Below are 20,759 nucleotides of genomic sequence, written 5' to 3' on the forward strand. Positions count from 1 at the left end.
ATGGCCCCTTCATTCATACAGGGAGAGCTCCTCGGGACCAAAGGAGGTTGCCATGAGTACAGCTTCCCATAATAAGGAATGGGGCCAAAATGCAGTATGAAGTCTTCCTTGAATCCTCTTCATCTTGCCCATATGTACCATGGCCCCTTCATTCAACAGGGAGAGCTCCTCAGGACCAAAGGAGGTTGCTATGAGTACAGCTCCCCATAAGAATGAATGGTTCAAAAGTGCAGGATGAAGTCTTCCTTCAGTCCTCTTCATCCTGCCGATGTGTACCATGGCCCCTTAATTCCTACAGGGAGAGATGTACTCCTCAAGACCAAAGGAGGTTGCCATGAGTATGGCTCCCCATAATAAGGATTGGGGCCACAGTGCCAGATGAAGTCTTCCTTGAGTCACCTTCATCTTTCAATGCATACCACTGACCCTTCATTTATACAGGGAGAGCTGTACTCCTCAGGACCAAAGGAGGCCGACATGACTACGGCTCCCCATAATAGGGAATAGGGCCACAGTGCAGGATAAAGAGGGCCCGATGAGGGCAATTTCAGAAGGACAGCTATGTGGATCTGGGAGGGGCGGTACAATGAAAGTCACTGGAATGAGGACTCGGGTAAGCATTCAACCAGGTGGGCCTCACTGAGAGGGGTTGGGGCATGCCTTTTGAATCTTTTTATTGAGCTGAAAAAAAAATAACTTTTGTTAATATACAATCCAAATAGCCCAAAACTATAATAAATACAACATTTCACAAAAAGGACAAACACAGTCCCACAATCAATGCCAGCCGAGAGATAAAAGGGTTCATTGACTATCAAGCAATGAGTTTTTATTTGATGAGTTATCCAGGTCAGGAGACTTGAATTTTTCCAATGAACACTTTATTTTCTTGGCGCTCTCCGCTGTTCTCTCAAGGGCGTGAACCTGCGTTATCAAGGCCTCCCTGCCAATCCTCCTATTTGGAGATAAAACATGGGTTCAGGTCAGGCTAGGCTGAAAAAGCACAAAATTCTAAATCTACCTGAATAGCTGCCTAAAATGAACGTCCAGGCAAAATGTTTTTGTTTTTGGATAGAGATTTGGACATGGAAAAAGAGATAGTCAGAGATTGTGGTGCAATACAAGAGATAGTTACCGACTGCAGACATGATACAAGAGATAGAGACTGCAGACATGATACAAGAGATGGTCAGAGACTGCGGACAGAGACTGCAGACATGATACAAGAGATGGTCAGAGACTGCGGACAGAGACTGTAGATATGATACAAGAGATGATCAGAGACTGTGGACATGATACAAGAGATGGTCAGAGACTGTAGTCATGATACAAGAGATGGTCAGAGACTGTAGTCATGATACAAGAGATAGTCAGAGACTGCAGACATAATACAAGAAATGGTCAGAGACTGCAGACTTAATACAAGAGATGGTCAGAGGCTGCAGACATGATATAAGAGATGGTCAGAGACTGTGGCCATGATACAAGAGATGGTCAGAGACTGTAGATATGATACAAGAGATGATCAGAGACTGTGGACATGATACAAGAGATGGTCAGAGACTGCAAACATAATACAAGAGATGGTCAGAGAGTGCAGACTTAATACAAGAGATGGTCAGAGAGTGCAGACTTAATACAAGAGATGGTCAGAGACTGCAGACATGATATATGAGATGGTCAGAGACTGCAGGGATGATACAAGAGATGGTCAGAGACTGCAGACATAATAAAAGAAATGATCAGAGACTGTGGACATGACACAGGAGATGATCACAGACTGTGGACATGACACAAGAGATGGTCAGAGACTGCGGACATGACACAAGATATGGTCAGAGAGTGCAGACATAATACAAGAGATGGTCAGAGACTGCAGACATAATAAAAGAAATGATCAGAGACTGTGGACATGACACAGGAGATGATCACAGACTGTGGACATGACACAAGAGATGCTCAGAGACTGCGGACATGACACAAGATATGGTCAGAGAGTGCAGACATAATACAAGAGATGGTCAGAGAGTGCAGACATGATACAAGAGATGGTCAGAGACTGCGGACATGACACAAGATATGGTCAGAGAGTGCAGACATAATACAAGACATGGGCAGAGACTGCGGACATGACACAAGAGATGGTCAGAGACTGCGGACTTAATACAAGATATGGTCAGAGAGTGCAGACATGACAAAAGAGATGGTCAGAGAGTGCAGACATGACAAAAGAGATGGTCAGAGAGTGCACACATGATACAGGAGATGGTCAGAGACTGTGGATATGCTATAGGAGTTGGAGACTGGGGACATGTTTCAGAAGACAGTCATAGACATGAGACTACTAGAAATCACTGCTATCACAAAGCAATTGGAGAAAAACAGATTAGTGTTTACAGTGGCCCTGAAGGCCACACAAAAAGTGGCTGAGGGCCACATGCGGCCCCCAGGCCATAAGTTGAGCACCAGTGCCATTCATGCTTCAATAAATGATCAACTCCATTTCCAGTCGATCTCTTGCAATAGCAACCCATTTGATCCATACGTCACACACAGGAAAGTGCGTTTTGATACGTTTTCATTGATTATCAATCGCATTTCTGTCTTCCCCATGTAATGGAGATTGTACAATCAGATTGTATAGTGTATAGCAAGCTTAGCCCGCGTCAACCAACAAACAACATGCTAAAACCTGATTGGTTGCAATGGGTTGTGGCGTGTTCCACTTCATCTTGCTCTCTACCCTGTCAGGCCAGTCTGTATCCTTAGTTAGCCGTTATAATTTCCAGGAAAATACGACACAATGTTACATTTCTTCTTTGGCCGTGAGAAGGATCTGACATCTGCAATTCATCACGTCTTCTGTTCCAATAAGCACTGCGTTGGAGCAGACGCTGCATCGGCTCTGTGTTACGTATGGCGGGGCCGCTGAACACACTGCTACCTTGTCTGCATGGGAATTGTGGTTTGTAGCTCAGGAAAAATTCAAATTATGTGCGTTGGAAGTGGAAAGTCTAATGGGCCAATGAAAGGAGCTTTAAATGCTGCCGGCGTGGTGGGGATCCATAGAAAATTACAGGAAAGGGGGCAAGAATGTCACAATTAGTAGGGATAGTAAGCAAAAATAATAGAATAATATAAACATTGAATTGAGATTGAGGAGTATATAGAGCATAATATATATATATACAAACATACACTATATTGCCAAAAGTATTGGCCCCGCCCTCCAAATCATTGCATTCAGATGTTCCAATCCCCTCCATGGCCACAGATGTATAAAATCATCCCCTAGGCATGCAGACTGCTTCTACAAACATTGGTGAAAGAATGGGTCGCTCTCAGGAGCTCAGTGACTCCAAGCGTGGTCCCATGATAGGTGGTCACCTGTGCAATAAGTCCATCCGTGACATTTCCTGGCTACTAAATATTCCACGCTCAACTGTTAGTGGGATTATAACAAAGTGGAAGCAACTGGGAACAACAGCAACTCAGCCACCAAGTGGTAGGCCACGTTACATGACAGAGCGGGGTCAGTGCATGCTGAAGCGCACAGTGCGCAGAAGTCACCAACTGTCTGCAGAGTCAATAGCTAAAGACCTCCAAACTTCATATGGCCTTCAGATTAGCACAACAACAGTGTGTAGAGAGCTCCATGGAATGGGTTTCCATGGCCGAGCAGCTGCATCCAAGCCTTACATCACCAAGTGCAATGCAAAGCGTTGGATGCCATTGTGTAAAGCACTCCGCCACTGGACTCTAGAGCAGTGGAGACATGTTCTGCGGAGTGACCAATCACACTTCTCTGTCTGGCAATCCAATGGACATGTCTGGGTTTGGTGGTTGCCAGGAGAACGGTACTTGCCTGACTGCATTGTGCCAAGTGTAAAGTTTGGTGGAGGGGGGATTATGGTATGGGGTTGTTTTTCAGGGGTTGGGCTTGGCCTCCTAGTTCCAGTGAAGGGAACTCTTAAGGCGTCAGCATACCAAGACATTTTGGACAATTTCATGCTCCTAACTTTGTGGGAGGAGTTTGGGGATGGCCCCTTCCTGTTCCAACATGACTGCGCTCCAGTGCACAAAGCAAGGTCCATAAAGACATGGAGAAGCCAGTTTGGGGTGGAGGAACTTGACTGGCCTGCACAGTCCTGACCTCAACCCCATAGAACACCTTTGGGATGAATTAGAGCGGAGACTGCGAGCCAGGCCTCCTCCTCCGACATCAGTGCCTGACCTCACAAATGTGCTTCTGGAAGAATGGTCCAACCTTCCCATAGACACCCTCCTAAACCTTGTGGACGGCCTTCCCAGAAGAGTTGAAGTTGTTATAGCTGCAAAGGGCGGGGCCAACTCAATATTGAACCCTACGGACTAAGACTGGGGAGCCATTAAAGGTCATGCGCGTGGAAAGGCCGGCCGACCAATACTTTTGGCAATATAGTGTATGTATATATATCAGGGATGTCAAACTAGCAGCCCGCCAGCTGTTGGTGAACTACAAGTCCCATCATGCCTCTGCCTTTGGGAGTCATGCTTGTAACTGTCAATCTTGCAATGCCTCATGAGACTTGTAGTTTGGCAACAGCTGGAGGGCCGCCAGTTTGACACCCATGATATATATATACTGTATATATGGCGTGCCCTAAACTGTTTCTAGCTTTTGAATAGAGTATTTAAAGATTTCAGTGGCATCAGGGCAGCACAGTGGCTAAATGGTTAGCACTTCCGCCTGGCAGTACTAGGGTCATCAGTTCAAATCCCAACCACGGCACCACCTGCCTGGAGTTTGCATGTTCTCCCTGTGCCTGCGTGGGTTTGCGCCAGTTTCCTCCCACACTCCAAAGACATGCTGGTAGATGAATTGGCTCCTGTCTAAATTGTCCCTAGTATGTGTATGTATGAATGTGAGTTAGGGACCTTAGATTGTACACCCCTTGAGGGTTAGGGACTGATGTGAATGTACAATATATATGTAAAGTGCTGTGTAAATTGATGGCGCTATATAAGTACCTGAAATAAATAAGTTTTTGTATATTTTAAGAACATCTATAAGAATGCTAGGAAAGAAAATCAGATCCTGTATCATTAGAGGGCTTCCCTTTGAGATGGAAAGGTGAGAGTCAGGAGGGCCCCTTTAATGATTATGCTAAGGGAACACATAGCTTCCCATCCTCACTTTTTGGAAGGGACAGAAACACAAACTGCTGTAAGGAAATGTCACCATCAGTATTTCCAAAAGGTATAATAAGCTGGAGGGAGATTGAACCGAAAGCCATCCACACAGAACATAAATATCAGAATATGGAGGAGAGAACCCTTAAAACGCTATAAAACCCCAAACCAAAGAAGTAATATATTGCAGCTTATCAATCATTAGATGTGGTGGCTGCATTCTTTTTGTTTTGTTTGTCTTTTCCCTCTGGTCTCACCTGGTGATCTGGCCAGTAACACACCTCCTGTATTAGAGTGCCCCCACTCTGGATGAAGGAGCACAGGTGGCACAGCAGACAGCAACATTATCAGTCTGGGGGAGGTAGTGTTAAATGTATCAGCAGATGTGAATACAGTAACAAACTGAAGCCAGACTCCAGCTCACACTTTTTAATCAGTTATAGGAACAGTTTTTTTCCATTTAGGATAAATAAAAAGATGATCATTTTAATCACCCCTGTCAGTGGTAAATGGTTTGTCCCGTCCATGCCAACTTGCATTCTGCTGGAGAGCTTGTGCTTTTGAAAAAAACAACAGACTTGCTGGCTGGATCACCAGATGAAAATAGAAGAGAGAAAGCCTAAAAAATAAAACTAATGAAGCCATCCAAGAATTGGTAAGCTGCAAGAAAAAAATGTTTGCTTTTGGGTTTAATACCACCTAGATGGATAGAAATACATCATTAATTTATTGATTCACTTCCCTATGAAAGGAATATTATATAACACAGTGTCCTGTGGCTCTTTAGTCTCTGATTGCTGTGCATGCACAGGGGTTGGGTCCAGGCACAACCATTTTTCTTAGTGACCTAATGCTTGCTTAGTTCATTGTCTGGAAAAGAAATCACTGTGGGAGGAAAAGAGAGAGAGAGGGGGAAGAGAGAAAGAGAGAGGAGTGAGAGAAGGGGAGGGGGGGGCAGGAGAGAGAGAAGGAGAGAGAGGGGGGAGAGAAGGGGAGAGGGGGGGCGGGAGAGAGAGGGAAGAGAGAGAAGGAGAGAGGGGGGAGAGAGAGATGATTGACAGAAGGGGAGAGAGTGAGGAGTGAGAGAGGGGGAAGAGAGAGAGGAGTGAGAAAAGGGGAGAGGGGGCGGGAGAGAAAGGAAAGAGAGGGAAGGAGAGAGAGGGAGGAGAGAGAGAGGAATGAGAGAAGGGGAGAGAGGGGGGCGGGAGAGAGAGGGAAGAGAGAGAAGGAGAGAGGGGGGGAGAGATGGGGAGAGAGAGAGGGGAAGAGAGAGAAGGAGAGGGAGAGAGGAGTGAGAGAAGGGGAGAGAGAGAGGGGGGGATAGAGGAGTGAGAGAAGGGGAGAGAGAGAGGGAGAGAGAGAGAAAGGAGTGAGAGAAGGGGAGAGAGGGCGGGAGAGAGAAGGAGAGAGGGGGGAGAGAAAGAGGAGTGAGAGAAGGGGAGAGAGAGAGGGGGGAGAGAAGAGAGAGAAAGAAGGAGAGGGGGGGAGGGAAGAAGAGAGAGAGAGAAAAGGAGAGAGAGAGATGGGGGGGAAGGAGAGAGGGAAGAGAGAGAAGGAGAGAGAGAGAGGTAGGGAGGGGGGGAGGGGGGAGGGAGAGAGAGGGAGAGAGAAGGAGGGAGAGAAGAGAGAAAGCAGAGAGATTTCATATTTAGTTTTCTTCTGAGCTGCTTGCGCCACCTAATGGTCAAAATACAAACCTAAGGAACAAGAATTTTTGTGTTACACCCCGGGTCACATCAAGCCCGACTTTGAAATTGTGCAACTTACAGTGAAGTCGCACGATTTTAAAGTCGGGTGACCTGCTGATTTCAGGTGCGAATTGCAAGACATCTGACACAGATGTCTATGCAAATCGCACCAAAAGTAGTGCATGTACTACTTTAGAAATCAGTGAGTCTCTGACCAAGTTGGAAACGCACCTCTATGACTTGGATAGGGCCTAGGGGTATATGGGATGCCCAATGGAACTGAAACAACTTGGAGAACAACTTCTTAGGCACAAAAGGCAAAAATCCATCAAAAAGCACAAAAGACCAGATCCTAGGCTCTCTACTCCTTCATGGGTGGCTCTTCTCTTCTGACAAATTGACACACAGTCTTTGCAAGGAGCACTTGGTCCCCTTAAATGAACCTCTTCAGACCCCAGAAGAAAATCTACTCATCCACCTGGCTGTTTTGAGGGTATCCCAGAGCAAGAGATACTTAGATACACAAATAATGCAGTCCCAGGAAGGACTAGTTGGGTATTGCACCTGACTGCCCTCTCCTTTCTTTGCCCCAGGGGGTGTAGAGGTACTCATGCTGTCCTGTCCCTGTAGCTTTAAAGGCTGAAGCTGCTTTCAGGCCTTATGCTGGGCTGGCTACTTCCCCTGCTGACAGGCTGTCTCTCCTCAATAGTTGTGGGACAGTGGAGATCCTTCTTTCCAGCTTCCGGCCTGTAGGCAGACTCCCTTCTCCCTTTGGGCCCCCTCACTGCCTCCACACTAGTAGCACTTCCTCACTCCATCTTCCACCCAACTCCCCTGCTGACCAGACTCTCTAATATTTAAAGGCTGACCTAGCCACCATGCCAGGCCTCCTGCCTTGGGATTGGACAGATTCTCTTACATATGCAGATCAGCCACTCCTCACCCCCTGCCTACTGGCTTCTAGAAACTTATCCAAGCTTCTAGAGCACGGGGAGGTATCAAAGAACTGACCTGTAGGGCCAACCAGCCTTAACCATAAAGTATTACTAAACCCACAACAGTAAAATCAGTCTGTATATGCAGTAAAGCATGCTTGTTATACTCACTGTGGAACCTAAGGGGTTAATCCTCTGCATTGTGTAAAAAGGATGTTTGATCCTGTCTTCTCTGATCATCCCCTTCTTCCACAGTCCCCAATCCATCTTCTGATGTTGGTGTGTATTACTAGAAAGTTTTTTTTTCTTTGAAGAGTGCATGTGATCAGCACAGGGCCAATCAGCACTGTCCAGAAAGAGGGTCGGGGTTATGCAACTCCATAGGACAGTCAGAACAGAATGAAAACTCCTCATATAAGCTTTAACCAGTGCTCTGCTGAACACTGATAGAAGTCACAAGACTGCTCTAACTGCTGATGAGAGTATTTAGCAGTTTATATTTAAGAAAATAATTGCATTTCCATGTTGTGTGGACTGAGGCAGTCCAGATATAGTGAATGCAGGGTCCGGGGAGACCGAATATAGTGAATGCAGGGTCCGGGGAGACCGGATATAGTGAATGCAGGGTCCGGGGAGACCGGATATAGTGAATGCATGGTCCGGGGAGACCGGATATAGTGAATGCAGGGTCCGGGGAGACCGGATATAGTGAATGCAGGGTCCGGGGAGACTGGATATAGTGAATGCAGGGTCCGGGGAGACCGGATATAGAGAATGCATGGTCCGGGGAGACCAGATATAGTGAATGCAGGGTCCGGGGAGACCGGATATAGTGAATGCAGGGTCCGGGGAGACCGGATATAGTGAATGCATGGTCCGGGGAGACCGGATATAGTGAATGCAGGGTCCGGGGAGACCGGATATAGTGAATGCAGGGTCCGGGGAGACTGGATATAGTGAATGCAGGGTCCGGGGAGACCGGATATAGAGAATGCATGGTCCAGGGAGACCAGATATAGTGAATGCGGGGTCCGGGGAGAGCGTATATAGTGAATCCGGGGTCCGGGGAGACTGGATATAGTGAAAGCAGGGTCCTGGGAGACCGGATATGGTGAATGCAGGGTTCGAGGAGACCGGATATAGTAAATGCATGGTCCGGAGAGACCGGATATAGTGAATGCGGGGTCCGGGGAGACCGGATATAGTGAATGCGGGGTCCGGGGAGAGCGTATATAGTGAATCCGGGGTCCGGGGAGACTGGATATAGTGAATGCAGGGTCCGGGGAGACCGAATATAGTGAATGCAGGGTTCGGGGAGACCGGATATAGTGAATGCAGGGTCTGGGGAGACCGGATATAGTGACAGCAGGGTCCTGGGAGACCAGATATGGTAAATGTAGGGTCCGGGGAGACCGGATATAGTGAAAGCAGGGTCCTGGGAGACCGGATATGGTGAATGCAGGGTCCGGGGAGACCGAATATAGTGAATGCATGGTCAGGGGAGACCGGATATAGTGAATGCATGGTCCGGGGAGACTGGATATAGTGAATGCAGGGTCCGGGGAGACCGGATATAGTGAATGCAGGGTCCGGGGAGACCGGATATAGTGAATGCAGGGTCCGGGGAGACCGGATATAGTGAATGCAGGGTCCGGGGAGACTGGATATAGTGAATGCTGGGTCCAGGGAGACCAGATATAGTGAATGCATGGTCCGGGGAGACCGGATATAGTGAATGCATGGTCCGGGGAGACCGGATATAGTAAATGCATGGTCCGGGGAGACCGGATATAGTGAATGCGGGGTCCGGGGAGACCGGATATAGTGAATGCGGGGTCCGGGGAGAGCGTATATAGTGAATCCGGGGTCCGGGGAGACTGGATATAGTGAATGCAGGGTCCGGGGAGACCGGATATAGTGAATTCAGGGTTCGGGGAGACCGGATATAGTGAATGCAGGGTCCGGGGAGACCGGATATAGTGAAAGCAGGGACCTGGGAGACCGGATATGGTGAATGCAGGGTTCGAGGAGACCGGATATAGTAAATGCATGGTCCGGGGAGACCGGATATAGTGAATGCGGGGTCCGGGGAGACCGGATATAGTGAATGCGGGGTCCGGGGAGAGCGTATATAGTGAATCCGGGGTCCGGGGAGACTGGATATAGTGAATGCAGGGTCCGGGGAGACCGGATATAGTGAATGCAGGGTCCGGGGAGACCGGATATAGTGAATTCAGGGTTCGGGGAGACCGGATATAGTGAATGCAGGGTCCGGGGAGACCGGATATAGTGAAAGCAGGGTCCGGGGAGACCGGATATAGTGAATTCAGGGTTCGGGGAGACCGGATATAGTGAATGCAGGGACCTGGGAGACCGGATATGGTGAATGCAGGGTTCGAGGAGACCGGATATAGTAAATGCATGGTCCGGGGAGACCGGATATAGTGAATGCGGGGTCCGGGGAGACCGGATATAGTGAATGCGGGGTCCGGGGAGAGCGTATATAGTGAATCCGGGGTCCTGGGAGACTGGATATAGTGAATGCAGGGTCCGGGGAGACCGGATATAGTGAATGCAGGGTTCGGGGAGACCGGATATAGTGAATGCAGGGTTCGGGGAGACCGGATATAGAGAATGCATGGTCCAGGGAGACCAGATATAGTGAATGCGGGGTCCGGGGAGAGCGTATATAGTGAATCCGGGGTCCGGGGAGACTGGATATAGTGAATGCAGGGTCCGGGGAGACCGGATATAGTGAATGCAGGGTTCGGGGAGACCAGATATAGTGAATGCAGGGTCCGGGGAGACCGGATATAGTGAAAGCAGGGTCCTGGGAGACCGGATATGGTGAATGCAGGGTTCGAGGAGACCGGATATAGTAAATGCATGGTCCGGAGAGACCGGATATAGTGAATGCGGGGTCCGGGGAGACCGGATATAGTGAATGCGGGGTCCGGGGAGAGCGTATATAGTGAATCCGGGGTCCGGGGAGACTGGATATAGTGAATGCAGGGTCCGGGGAGACCGAATATAGTGAATGCAGGGTTCGGGGAGACCGGATATAGTGAATGCAGGGTCTGGGGAGACCGGATATAGTGAAAGCAGGGTCCTGGGAGACCGGATATGGTAAATGTAGGGTCCGGGGAGACCGGATATAGTGAAAGCAGGGTCCTGGGAGACCGGATATGGTGAATGCAGGGTCCGGGGAGACCGAATATAGTGAATGCATGGTCAGGGGAGACCGGATATAGTGAATGCATGGTCCGGGGAGACTGGATATAGTGAATGCAGGGTCCGGGGAGACCGGATATAGTGAATGCAGGGTCCGGGGAGACCGGATATAGTGAATGCAGGGTCCGGGGAGACCGGATATAGTGAATGCAGGGTCCGGGGAGACCGGATATAGTGAATGCAGGGTTCGGGGAGACCGGATATAGTGAATGCAGGGTCCGGGGAGACCGGATATAGTGAATGCAGGGTCCGGGGAGACTGGATATAGTGAATGCTGGGTCCAGGGAGACCGGATATAGTGAATGCATGGTCCGGGGAGACCGGATATAGTGAATGCATGGTCCGGGGAGACCGGATATAGTAAATGCATGGTCCGGGGAGACCGGATATAGTGAATGCATGGTCCGGGGAGACCGGATATAGTAAATGCATGGTCCGGGGAGACCAGATATAGTGAATGCGGGGTCCGGGGAGAGCGTATATAGTGAATCCGGGGTCCGGGGAGACTGGATATAGTGAATGCAGGGTCCGGGGAGACCGGATATAGTGAATTCAGGGTTCGGGGAGACCGGATATAGTGAATGCAGGGTCCGGGGAGACCGGATATAGTGAAAGCAGGGACCTGGGAGACCGGATATGGTGAATGCAGGGTTCGAGGAGACCGGATATAGTAAATGCATGGTCCGGGGAGACCGGATATAGTGAATGCGGGGTCCGGGGAGACCGGATATAGTGAATGCGGGGTCCGGGGAGAGCGGATATAGTGAATTCAGGGTTCGGGGAGACCGGATATAGTGAATTCAGGGTTCGGGGAGACCGGATATAGTGAATGCAGGGTCCGGGGAGACCGGATATAGTGAAAGCAGGGTCCGGGGAGACCGGATATAGTGAATGCAGGGTCCAGGGTATAGTAACACTTTAAAGCGGAACAATACTCACCTTCGATCCCACGATTTGCTGTTCTGGAGCTCCCCACCTGGCCACAGATATTTTCGGGTGGCCAGCTACCAGGTCCAGATTGCTGGCTGCTGCCATTGGCCAGTGCATGTGTGGGAGTTCTGTCAAATTCAGCATTGCTGAATGTGTACAGTGAGTTGTACCTGCGCGGCTCACTGTACAGGGGTAGACAGGCAGGTAACTTTAAAGAAGAAGAAACAAAGCATGTCTCTTCGGCCTTAAAAATTCTGCCTTTCCGCCTATTTTTACTTTTTACCTAAAGTTCCACTTTAACCCCTCGCCTACCATGCACTTTCCCCCCCTTCCCGCCCTGACCAATTTTCAGCTTTCAGCGCTGTCGAACCAAAATTTGAATGACAATTGCGCAGTCATGCAACACTGCACCCAAACTAAATTGTTATAATTTTTTTTAGACAAATAGAGCTTTCTTTTGGTGGTATTTGATCACCACTGGGGGTTTTATTTTTTGCTAAACAAGCTAAAAAAAGTTTCCTTCACTAATGGGTAATGATAGGCAGCACTGATGGACAGCACTGATAGGCACTGTTAGGCAGCATTGATGGGCACTGTTAGGCGACGCTGATGGGCACTGTTAGGCGGCGCTGATGGGCACTGTTAGGGAGCATTGATGGGCACTGTTAGGCAGCAATGATGGGCACTGTTAGGCGGCAATGATGGGCACTGTTAGGCGGCACTGATGGGCACTAATGGGCACTGTTAGATGGCACTGATGGGCACTGTTAGGTGGCACTGGTACGCACTGATGGGTACTGATATTCGGCACTGATGGGCACTGTTAAGCAGCACTGTTGGGCATTGATAGGTGGCACTGATGGGCAGCACTGATAGGTGGCACTGATTAACTGATGGGCACTGATTGCCAGCACTGATTGCCAGCACAGATCGGCACTATTGGCTGCACTGATGGGGCTACACTGATCACCAGGACACTGATGATGTCCCCCTGCGAAATGCTGCTTACCTGCCCTCCTCTCCTCACGCTGTCAGCGTGAGGAGAGGACTGCCGATAACGGGCATTTTCTATTTACCCAGTGATCAGCTGTGATTAGACACAGCTGGTCACATGGTAAAAGCGGCTGTGATTGGCCCGTTCCGTAGCTATGTGATCAGCTGTCATAGATCGCGTGCAATGCGCACCCAGTTCTGGGAAAACATCCATGGACGCTCTCCTAGAACTAGCCAACTGCGCTTTAGCCGTCTTTTGACTATAGCACGGTCGGGAACTGATTAAGTAACTTTGCTGACTCTAACTGTACAAAAAGAAAACACAAAACGATGCTGGAGGCGCTACAATTATTTATTCCCTTCTGTAAATTGACTTTAATGTCTTTTATGCGGTGATTACTGAGTTTTTTTGCGATTTGCGGTACTCCCCGCATACTAGCAATAGTGAATTGACATTTTCAGCATTGTGATCTCATATTTGATCGGCTCAGTTTTCCACTAAACACCAGAGGCTGAAGCAGATGGGAAAGTCGCTAGAGTTCTGTTTAATCCTGACTTGGATCGAAGTCCAGGACCCATCTGCAAGCATCGACTTGAGGACGAAAAAGGTATAATGGGGTCTGCAATTATCATTTTAGGCCAGGTCAGGGTCACTTGAGGATGAAATGGCCGGAGTTCTTGTGTGTCTAATGGTCCTCAAGGCAATAGTAGATAAAATCTTGGAATTACCTATCCAAATTAAAATATGCTTTGAGCGTTAATGCATTTATCATGTCTGCCCATCTGTCAACCTCAAAGGAAAAGAATCTTGTGGAATTCCTTCATGTGATTAAAGTGGGCCTGGCATCAGATATATCCTTTATGTTAAGAGCTCTTTCACACTGGTGCGCATTTGTCGCACTGAAACACACTTTTCCGGTGCAACAAAATGTCATGAAAATTATTCCCCTTTAAATCCTATGTAACTGTTCACATTGTTGCATTGTGTTTGCGCTGTGTTTTAAAAAGTCTTCAATGGTGTGCTTGTCAAAAGTGCACCAAAAATATACCTCCCGGGGTTGCGCGGTGATTGGTGATACACTCTGTCCCTGGGACACATCGGATCACCGATCGCAGGAAAAAGCCGATGGCGTAGGCTCTATCATGTGATCAGCTGTGTCCAATCACAGCCAGGGGCGGACTGACCATTCGAGCACTCGGGCACTGCCGAGGGCCCGGGGTCAGTAGGGAGCCCCATGAGATGCCCCTGGTACCTTTCCTTGGCTTTTTCATAGGCATTTTTGGGTGTGGGCAAGAACACAGGGGCCCCATGATCCCCTATTGCCCAGGGGCCCCATGAGTTGTCAATCCACCCCTGATACCTCCCATTGATTTTCTATAGGAAACGCACCAAAAACACATCAAAAACATTTTTGTGTGTTTTTCGGAGTCAGGGAATATCCGATTGCCTCTCGGGGGATCAGGAAGGAATTTTTTCCCCTGCAGGAGCAAATTGGATCATGCTTTGCTGGGTTTTTTGCCTTCCTCTGGATCAGCTGTGGGTGTAATATAACTTTTTTTTTTTTTAATGGTTGAACTGGATGGACTTTTGTCTTTTTTCAGCCAGACTAACTATGTAACATGTCCAAGCTTCAAAGTTGCATGCTGGGAGACAGGAATCAAGAAAACGCACCAAAAAAGCAGTGAAAAAGCATTAAAATTGCGATACGCATTTTTTTGCAAAATGCATACCACATTTTTAAGGGTGCCAGTGTGAAAGGTCCCTAAAGCTGAAATCCAGGCAAACAGTTAAATACACTGAAATTAATATTTGTAGGAGCAAATTGGATCATGCTTTGATGAGGTTTTTTGCCTTCCTCTGGATCAACTGTGGGTATAGGATTATAACTTTTGTTTTTTTATTAATGGTTGAACTGGATGGATTTTTATCTTTTTTTCAGCCAGACTAACTATGTAACTATGAATAAATTTGAGATTTTTAGGGCTCATTTACACCAACAAGCAGAACTTTGCTCAAAATGTACCACTTACTCTCTCCTTCTCCCAGCCTATAACTACTGTGTTTTTGTCAGTACTGGCCTCCAATTCCTCAATTCTCACCTAGAGGAGGATGGTGTCACTTGTCCCCCCCCCCCCACCTGTATGCATCGCCACATGTCCCAGGAGGCTGCAAGAACCAATCTCTCTACGCCATGCAATCTCGTGGATGTGCAGTGGGGAGCCACCTGTGAATCATCAGGAAATCATAGCCAGTTCCCAAATCCAAGATGGCGGCACCAAGGACTCCCAAAAAATTAAACGTAACGACTTGAGGCCCATTAACAGTAAATGTACTGCTATCCCAGGCAGGCTGGGCAATGCACTGGTATGTCACCCTGCACATGTGCACTAGTGCAGTTGCACAATTCCATGACTGCTTTGATCACGGCATTTGGTACACAGCCGCTGTGAATGGCTGGGGTATCATGTGGCATAGGTATCGCTATAATTCATCATATCATATGATTACAATGTAAACAAAACAGCCACGAAGGGTTTCCATTCATGACAGCTTGCTTAGTGATGTGAAGCTGTGTCCCACAGCTATCATATGGTACCTGACACCCTGTACCATGTAATTAGCTGTAGCCAATCACAGCATGTCAACAGAAAGCAAGCTGTCATGAATAGAAACCCTTTATGACAGTAAATGATTGCTGATAACAGTGGTCATCACTGTTATAAGCAATAACAGTGTAAACAAATAAAAAAAAATAGTATAGTAATAAAAAAAAAGAAAAAAAATTAAAAAGTTTAAGAAATTGAATAAAAAATTATTAAACATTTTTTTTACATACTGTCACCTGTCAGTGTCTCTGATCACCACCATGCCAGTCATATGATGTTGCTGTACTATTTTGTACCCCCCAAATGTAGTTTAATTTCTTCACTTTCCAAAAATTTGTGACGAAAAATGAAAACTTCAAAAAACTCACCATGCCTCTTACTAAATATTTCAGACTTTCTACTTTCCAAAAGGGAAGCTTGTGGACTCTACAACTTTCCTACAGACTAAATACCCATTCACTTGTACTGCGGGTGAGTGGCATGTACAAGCAGAATGACATCCTGGTAGTAAAGCGGAGTTCCACTGAAAAGTGGAAGTTCTGCTTATTTTCCTCCAACCCCCCTCCACTTCCATATTTGGCACCTTTTGGGAGGGTGGGGGGAGAGAATACGTGGTATATGACAGGTACCCGCTCCCACATCTGGCCCAGTTCGCCGCGGCAAAGTGAGCTGGACGTTCGGCCCCCTCCTTGCTCCTACAGTCTCCTGGGAATTTACACAGGTCACAGGAGACTGCCGGACTAATCAGGAGGCGCAGAACAACTCGCGCATGCGCAGTGGGCACCTGTCTGTGCAGCTTTCACAGCCTGGTGCCCACAGCAGAGATGCCAGCACCGTGAAGGACAGAAGGAGAGAAGGGACTGTGTGGGTGAGTACATCGCTGGACCCTGAGAGTTTTTGTAGCTGATGACTTTTAATGTACACAAAAACAGCTGGAACTCCACTTTAAAGTAGCACAGTGCTGAATAGCAAAAACTGGTCTGGTCATGAAGGGGGCAAAACCTTCCGGAGGTCAGGTGGTTAATAAAACGTGGTGACGTTCCACTTTGAGGAGTACATAACGCATGCATGGTGGTACATTCTATTTGACTGTAGCACCCTCCTGACATTTGTTCTGATCTGTTCAGGGTTTCACAGGCTGGGAAAAAAAAAGGGTTTGTAATCATGGAGAGGTAAGTGTGTGGTAAAAATACAGCTGGACTGCATGCTTTTACCGCCTTCCACCCATAAGTGTAAATGCAGCCTAATGGAGCAGTGAATCCTGACAGAGGTTTCCTTTCCCGATTCTATCCAGAGCTACAAACAAAAAGTTTCTGGTGTGGATACACTTTATATACAAGTGAGCTTACAGTGACACGTTGTGGCTGTAAATAATACTGCAGGGTTTCCTTTGAATCACAGTTGAACTCCAGGGAAATTTAAGAAATGAGTTCACTTTTTCACAAAACATGAAAAGTTTAAATAATTCACAACACCCCCCTTCCCTGCTGAGTGCCCTGGCAGCAGTGACCCCTCTCCTCTGCTCTGCTGACCCCTGGATACTGGCTTGCTAATTCCCTGCACCCTGCCCTGCTGACCCCTGTCCTCTGCACTGCTGATTTCTATTCTCTGCACAGTGGCCCTTTGTTCTTCATCCTGCTGACCCCTGTACACTGCCCTATTGACTCCTGTACACTGCCCTGCTAACCACTGTACATTGCCCTGTTGACCACTGTACACTGCCCTGCTAACCACTGTACATTGCCCTGTTGACCACTGTACACTGTCCTACTGATCCCTGTGCTCTGCCCCGTGGACCTCTGTCCTCCAGCCTGCTGACTTCTGTCCTCTGACCTGCTTACCCCATCCTCTGCCTTGATGACCCTTGTCCTTCACTTTGCTCACCCTTGCCCTTGCTCTGCTTTCCTCTGCCCTACTGGGCCCCCCATCCTCTGCCCTGCTGATCCCTGTCCTCTGCCCTGCTGACCACTCTACACTACCCTACTGACCCCTATCCTCTGCACTGGTGACCACTCTACACTGCCCTAATCATCCCTGCTCTGTACCCTTGTGACTTTTGTTTTCCACTCTGCTGACCTCTGTTCTCTATCCTGTTGACCACTCCACACTGCCCTATTGACCCCTGTCCTCTACATTGTTGACCCCTATCATGTGCCCTTGTGACCTCTGTTCTCTGCCCTACTGACCCATGGCCTTTTACCTGCTGACCCCTGTACACTGTCTTGCTGAACCTCCTGTTCTCTGCCCTTCTGACTCCTCTCCTCTGCCCTACTGAACCCAGTTCTCTGCCCTGATATCCCATGTTCTCCTCCCTGCTGACCCCTGTCATCTGCTCTACTGACCCTCTGTACACTGCTCTACTGACTTCTCATCCTCTGCCCTGCTGACCTCTGTACCCTGCCCTGATAACCCACTGTACCCTGTCCTGCAAACTAATGGCCTATGTCCACTTCCCTACAAACTGCTGACCCTATCCTCTGCCCTTCTGACCCCCTGCCCACTGCCCTACAAACTGCTGACCCTATCCTCTGCCCTACAAACTGCTGACCCTATCCTCTGCCCTTCTGACCCCTTGCCCTCTGCCCTACAAACTGCTGACCCTATCCTCTGCCCTTCTGACCTTCTGTACACTGCCCTGCTGATCTCTCATCCTCTGCCCCCCCTGACAATTTTTACTACACCCCCACATCAGACAGGCTAGATCAAGCCTTTGTTAGCATAAGATAATCAGCAAAGGAAATCAGTAGAGCGCAGGCTGGGGGTGTGGGGAGGGTGTAGGGAGTTAGCTGACCTTTTCATTTTTTGTAATGAGGTGAACTAACACTTCAAAAACTTCCCTTGCTGAGGGTTCCCCTATATGTTAGTGTTTATAGCTGGTCTTTGTCTAGTGTAGCAGTAAGAGGCGGTCTTCCTTATCTTATCCCTGTTACACGGCACCTGTGCTTAGTAGGATAGATAGTGATAGAGTATTAGTGATAGATATAGTGTCCCATCATTGGTGTCAGCGGGAGGAATAGTGTCCCATCATTGGTGTCAGCGGGAGGAATAGTGCCCCGTCATTGGTATCAGTGGGAGGAATAGTGCCCCATCATTGGTATTAGTGGGAGGAATAGTGCCCCATCATTGGTGTCAGTGGGAGGAATAGTGCCCCGTCATTGGTATCAGTGGGAGGAATAGTGCCCCGTCATTGGTGTCAGTGGGAGGAATAGTGCCCCATCATTGGTGTCAGTGGGAGGAATAGTGCCCCATCATTGGTATCAGTGGGAGGAATAGTGCCCCATCATTGGTATTAGTGGGAGGAATAGTGCCCCATCATTGGTATCAGTGGGAGGAATAGTGCCCCATCATTGGTATTAGTGGGAGGAATAGTGCCCCGCCATTGGTATCAGTGGGAGGAATAGTGCCCCGTCATTGGTGTCAGTGGGAGGAATAGTGCCCCGCCATTGGTATCAGTGGGAGGAATAGTGCCCCGTCATTGGTGTCAGTGGGAGGAATAGTGCCCCATCATTGGTATTAGTGGGAGGAATAGTGCCCCGTCATTGGTATCAGTGGGAGGAATAGTGCCCCGTCATTGGTGTCAGTGGGAGGAATAGTGCCCCATCATTGGTGTCAGTGGGAGGAATAGTGCCCCATCATTGGTGTCAGCGGAAGGAATAGTGCCCCGTCATTGGTATCAGTGGGAGGAATAGTGCCCCGTCATTGGTATCAGTGGGAGGAATAGTGCCCCGTCATTGGTGTCAGTGGGAGGAATAGTGCCCCATCATTGGTATCAGTGGGAGGAATAGTGCCCCGTCATTGGTGTCAGTGGGAGGAATAGTGCCCCATCATTGGTGTCAGCGGGAGGAATAGTGCCCCATCATTGGTGTCAGCGGAAGGAATAGTGCCCCGTCATTGGTATCAGTGGGAGGAATAGTGCCCCATCATTGGTGTCAGTGGGAGGAATAGTGCCCCATCATTGATATTAGTTGAAGGAATAGTGCCCTATCATTGGTATTAGTGGGGGGAATAGTGCCCCATCATTGGTGTCAGTGGGAGGAATAGTGCCCCATCATTGGTGTCAGTGGAAGGAATAGTGCCCCATCATTGGTATCAGTGGGAGGAATAGTGCCCCATCATTGGTGTCAGTAGGAGGAATAGTGCTCCATCATTGGTGTCAGTGGGAGGAATAATCCCCCATCATTGGTATTAGTGGGAGGAATAGTGTCCCATCATTGGTGTCAGCGGGATGAATAGTGCCCCATCATTGGTGTCAGTGGGAGGAATAGTGTCCCATCATTGGTGTCAGCGGGATGAATAGTGCCCCATCATTGGTGTCAGTGGGAGGAATAATCCCCCATCATTGGTATTAGTGGGAGGAATAGTGCCCCATCATTGGTGTCAGCGGGAAGAATAGTGCTCCATCATTGGTGTCAGCGGGAAGAATAGTGCTCCATCATTGGTGTCAGCGGAGGAATAGTGCCCCATCATTGGTGTCAGCGGGAGGAATTGTGCCCCATCATTGGTGTCAGTGGGAGGAATAGTGCCCCATCATTGGTATTAGTGGGAGGAATAGTGCTCCATCATTGGTGTCAGCGGGAAGAATAGTTCCCCATCATTGCTGTCAGTGGGAGGAATAGTGCCCCATCATTGGTATCAGTGGGAGGAATAGTGCCCCATCATTGGTGTCAGTGGGAGGAATAGTGCCCCATCATTGCAGTCAGTGGGAGGAATAGTGCCCCATCATTGCAGTCAGTGGGAGGAATTGTGCCCCATCATTGCTGTCAGTGGGGGGAATAGTGCCCCATCATTGGTGTCAGCGGGAAGAATAGTGCCCCATCATTGGTATTAGTGGGAGGAATAGCGTCCCATTTTTGGTGTCAGTGGGAGGAATAGTGTCCCATCATTGGTGTCAGCGGGATGAATAATCCCCCATCATTGGTATTAGTGGGAGGAATAGTGCCCCATCATTGGTATCAGTGGGAGGAATAGTGCCCCATCATTGGTGTCAGTGAGAGGAATAGTGCCCCGTCATTGGTGTCAGTGGGAAAAGGACAGCAGCCAGCCCATGGGCTGCATTGTGGAGACCCCTACTTTAGACTGTATGCCCAGTCGATACTACCCCCTTGAATTGCATTGTAACTGTCACTTTCCAGTCACTTTAGAGTAACAAGAGAAAACCCATTCACTTATATTACCCACTACAAGCCGCTCTGCCTGCTCCCAG

At 48.5% G+C, this 20,759-nt stretch overlaps 1 long non-coding RNA gene across 1 annotated transcript in view; it reads right to left on the reverse strand.

The window, feature by feature from the left end:
- Window positions 1–895: 895 nt before the first annotated feature.
- Window positions 896–20,759, reverse strand: part of LOC149459144 (uncharacterized) — a 114,676-nt gene continuing 94,812 nt past the window's right edge. Inside the window, exon 3 of the long non-coding RNA XR_016313342.1 lies at window positions 896–955. This is a non-coding gene — a long non-coding RNA (uncharacterized LOC149459144). The remainder of the gene's footprint in view (window positions 956–20,759) is intronic.

This window comes from Staurois parvus, unplaced genomic scaffold (genome assembly GCF_062004578.1).
Source record: "Staurois parvus isolate SC_StPar_1 unplaced genomic scaffold, SC_StPar_1.0 ptg000272l, whole genome shotgun sequence".
NCBI lineage: Eukaryota > Metazoa > Chordata > Amphibia > Anura > Ranidae > Staurois > Staurois parvus.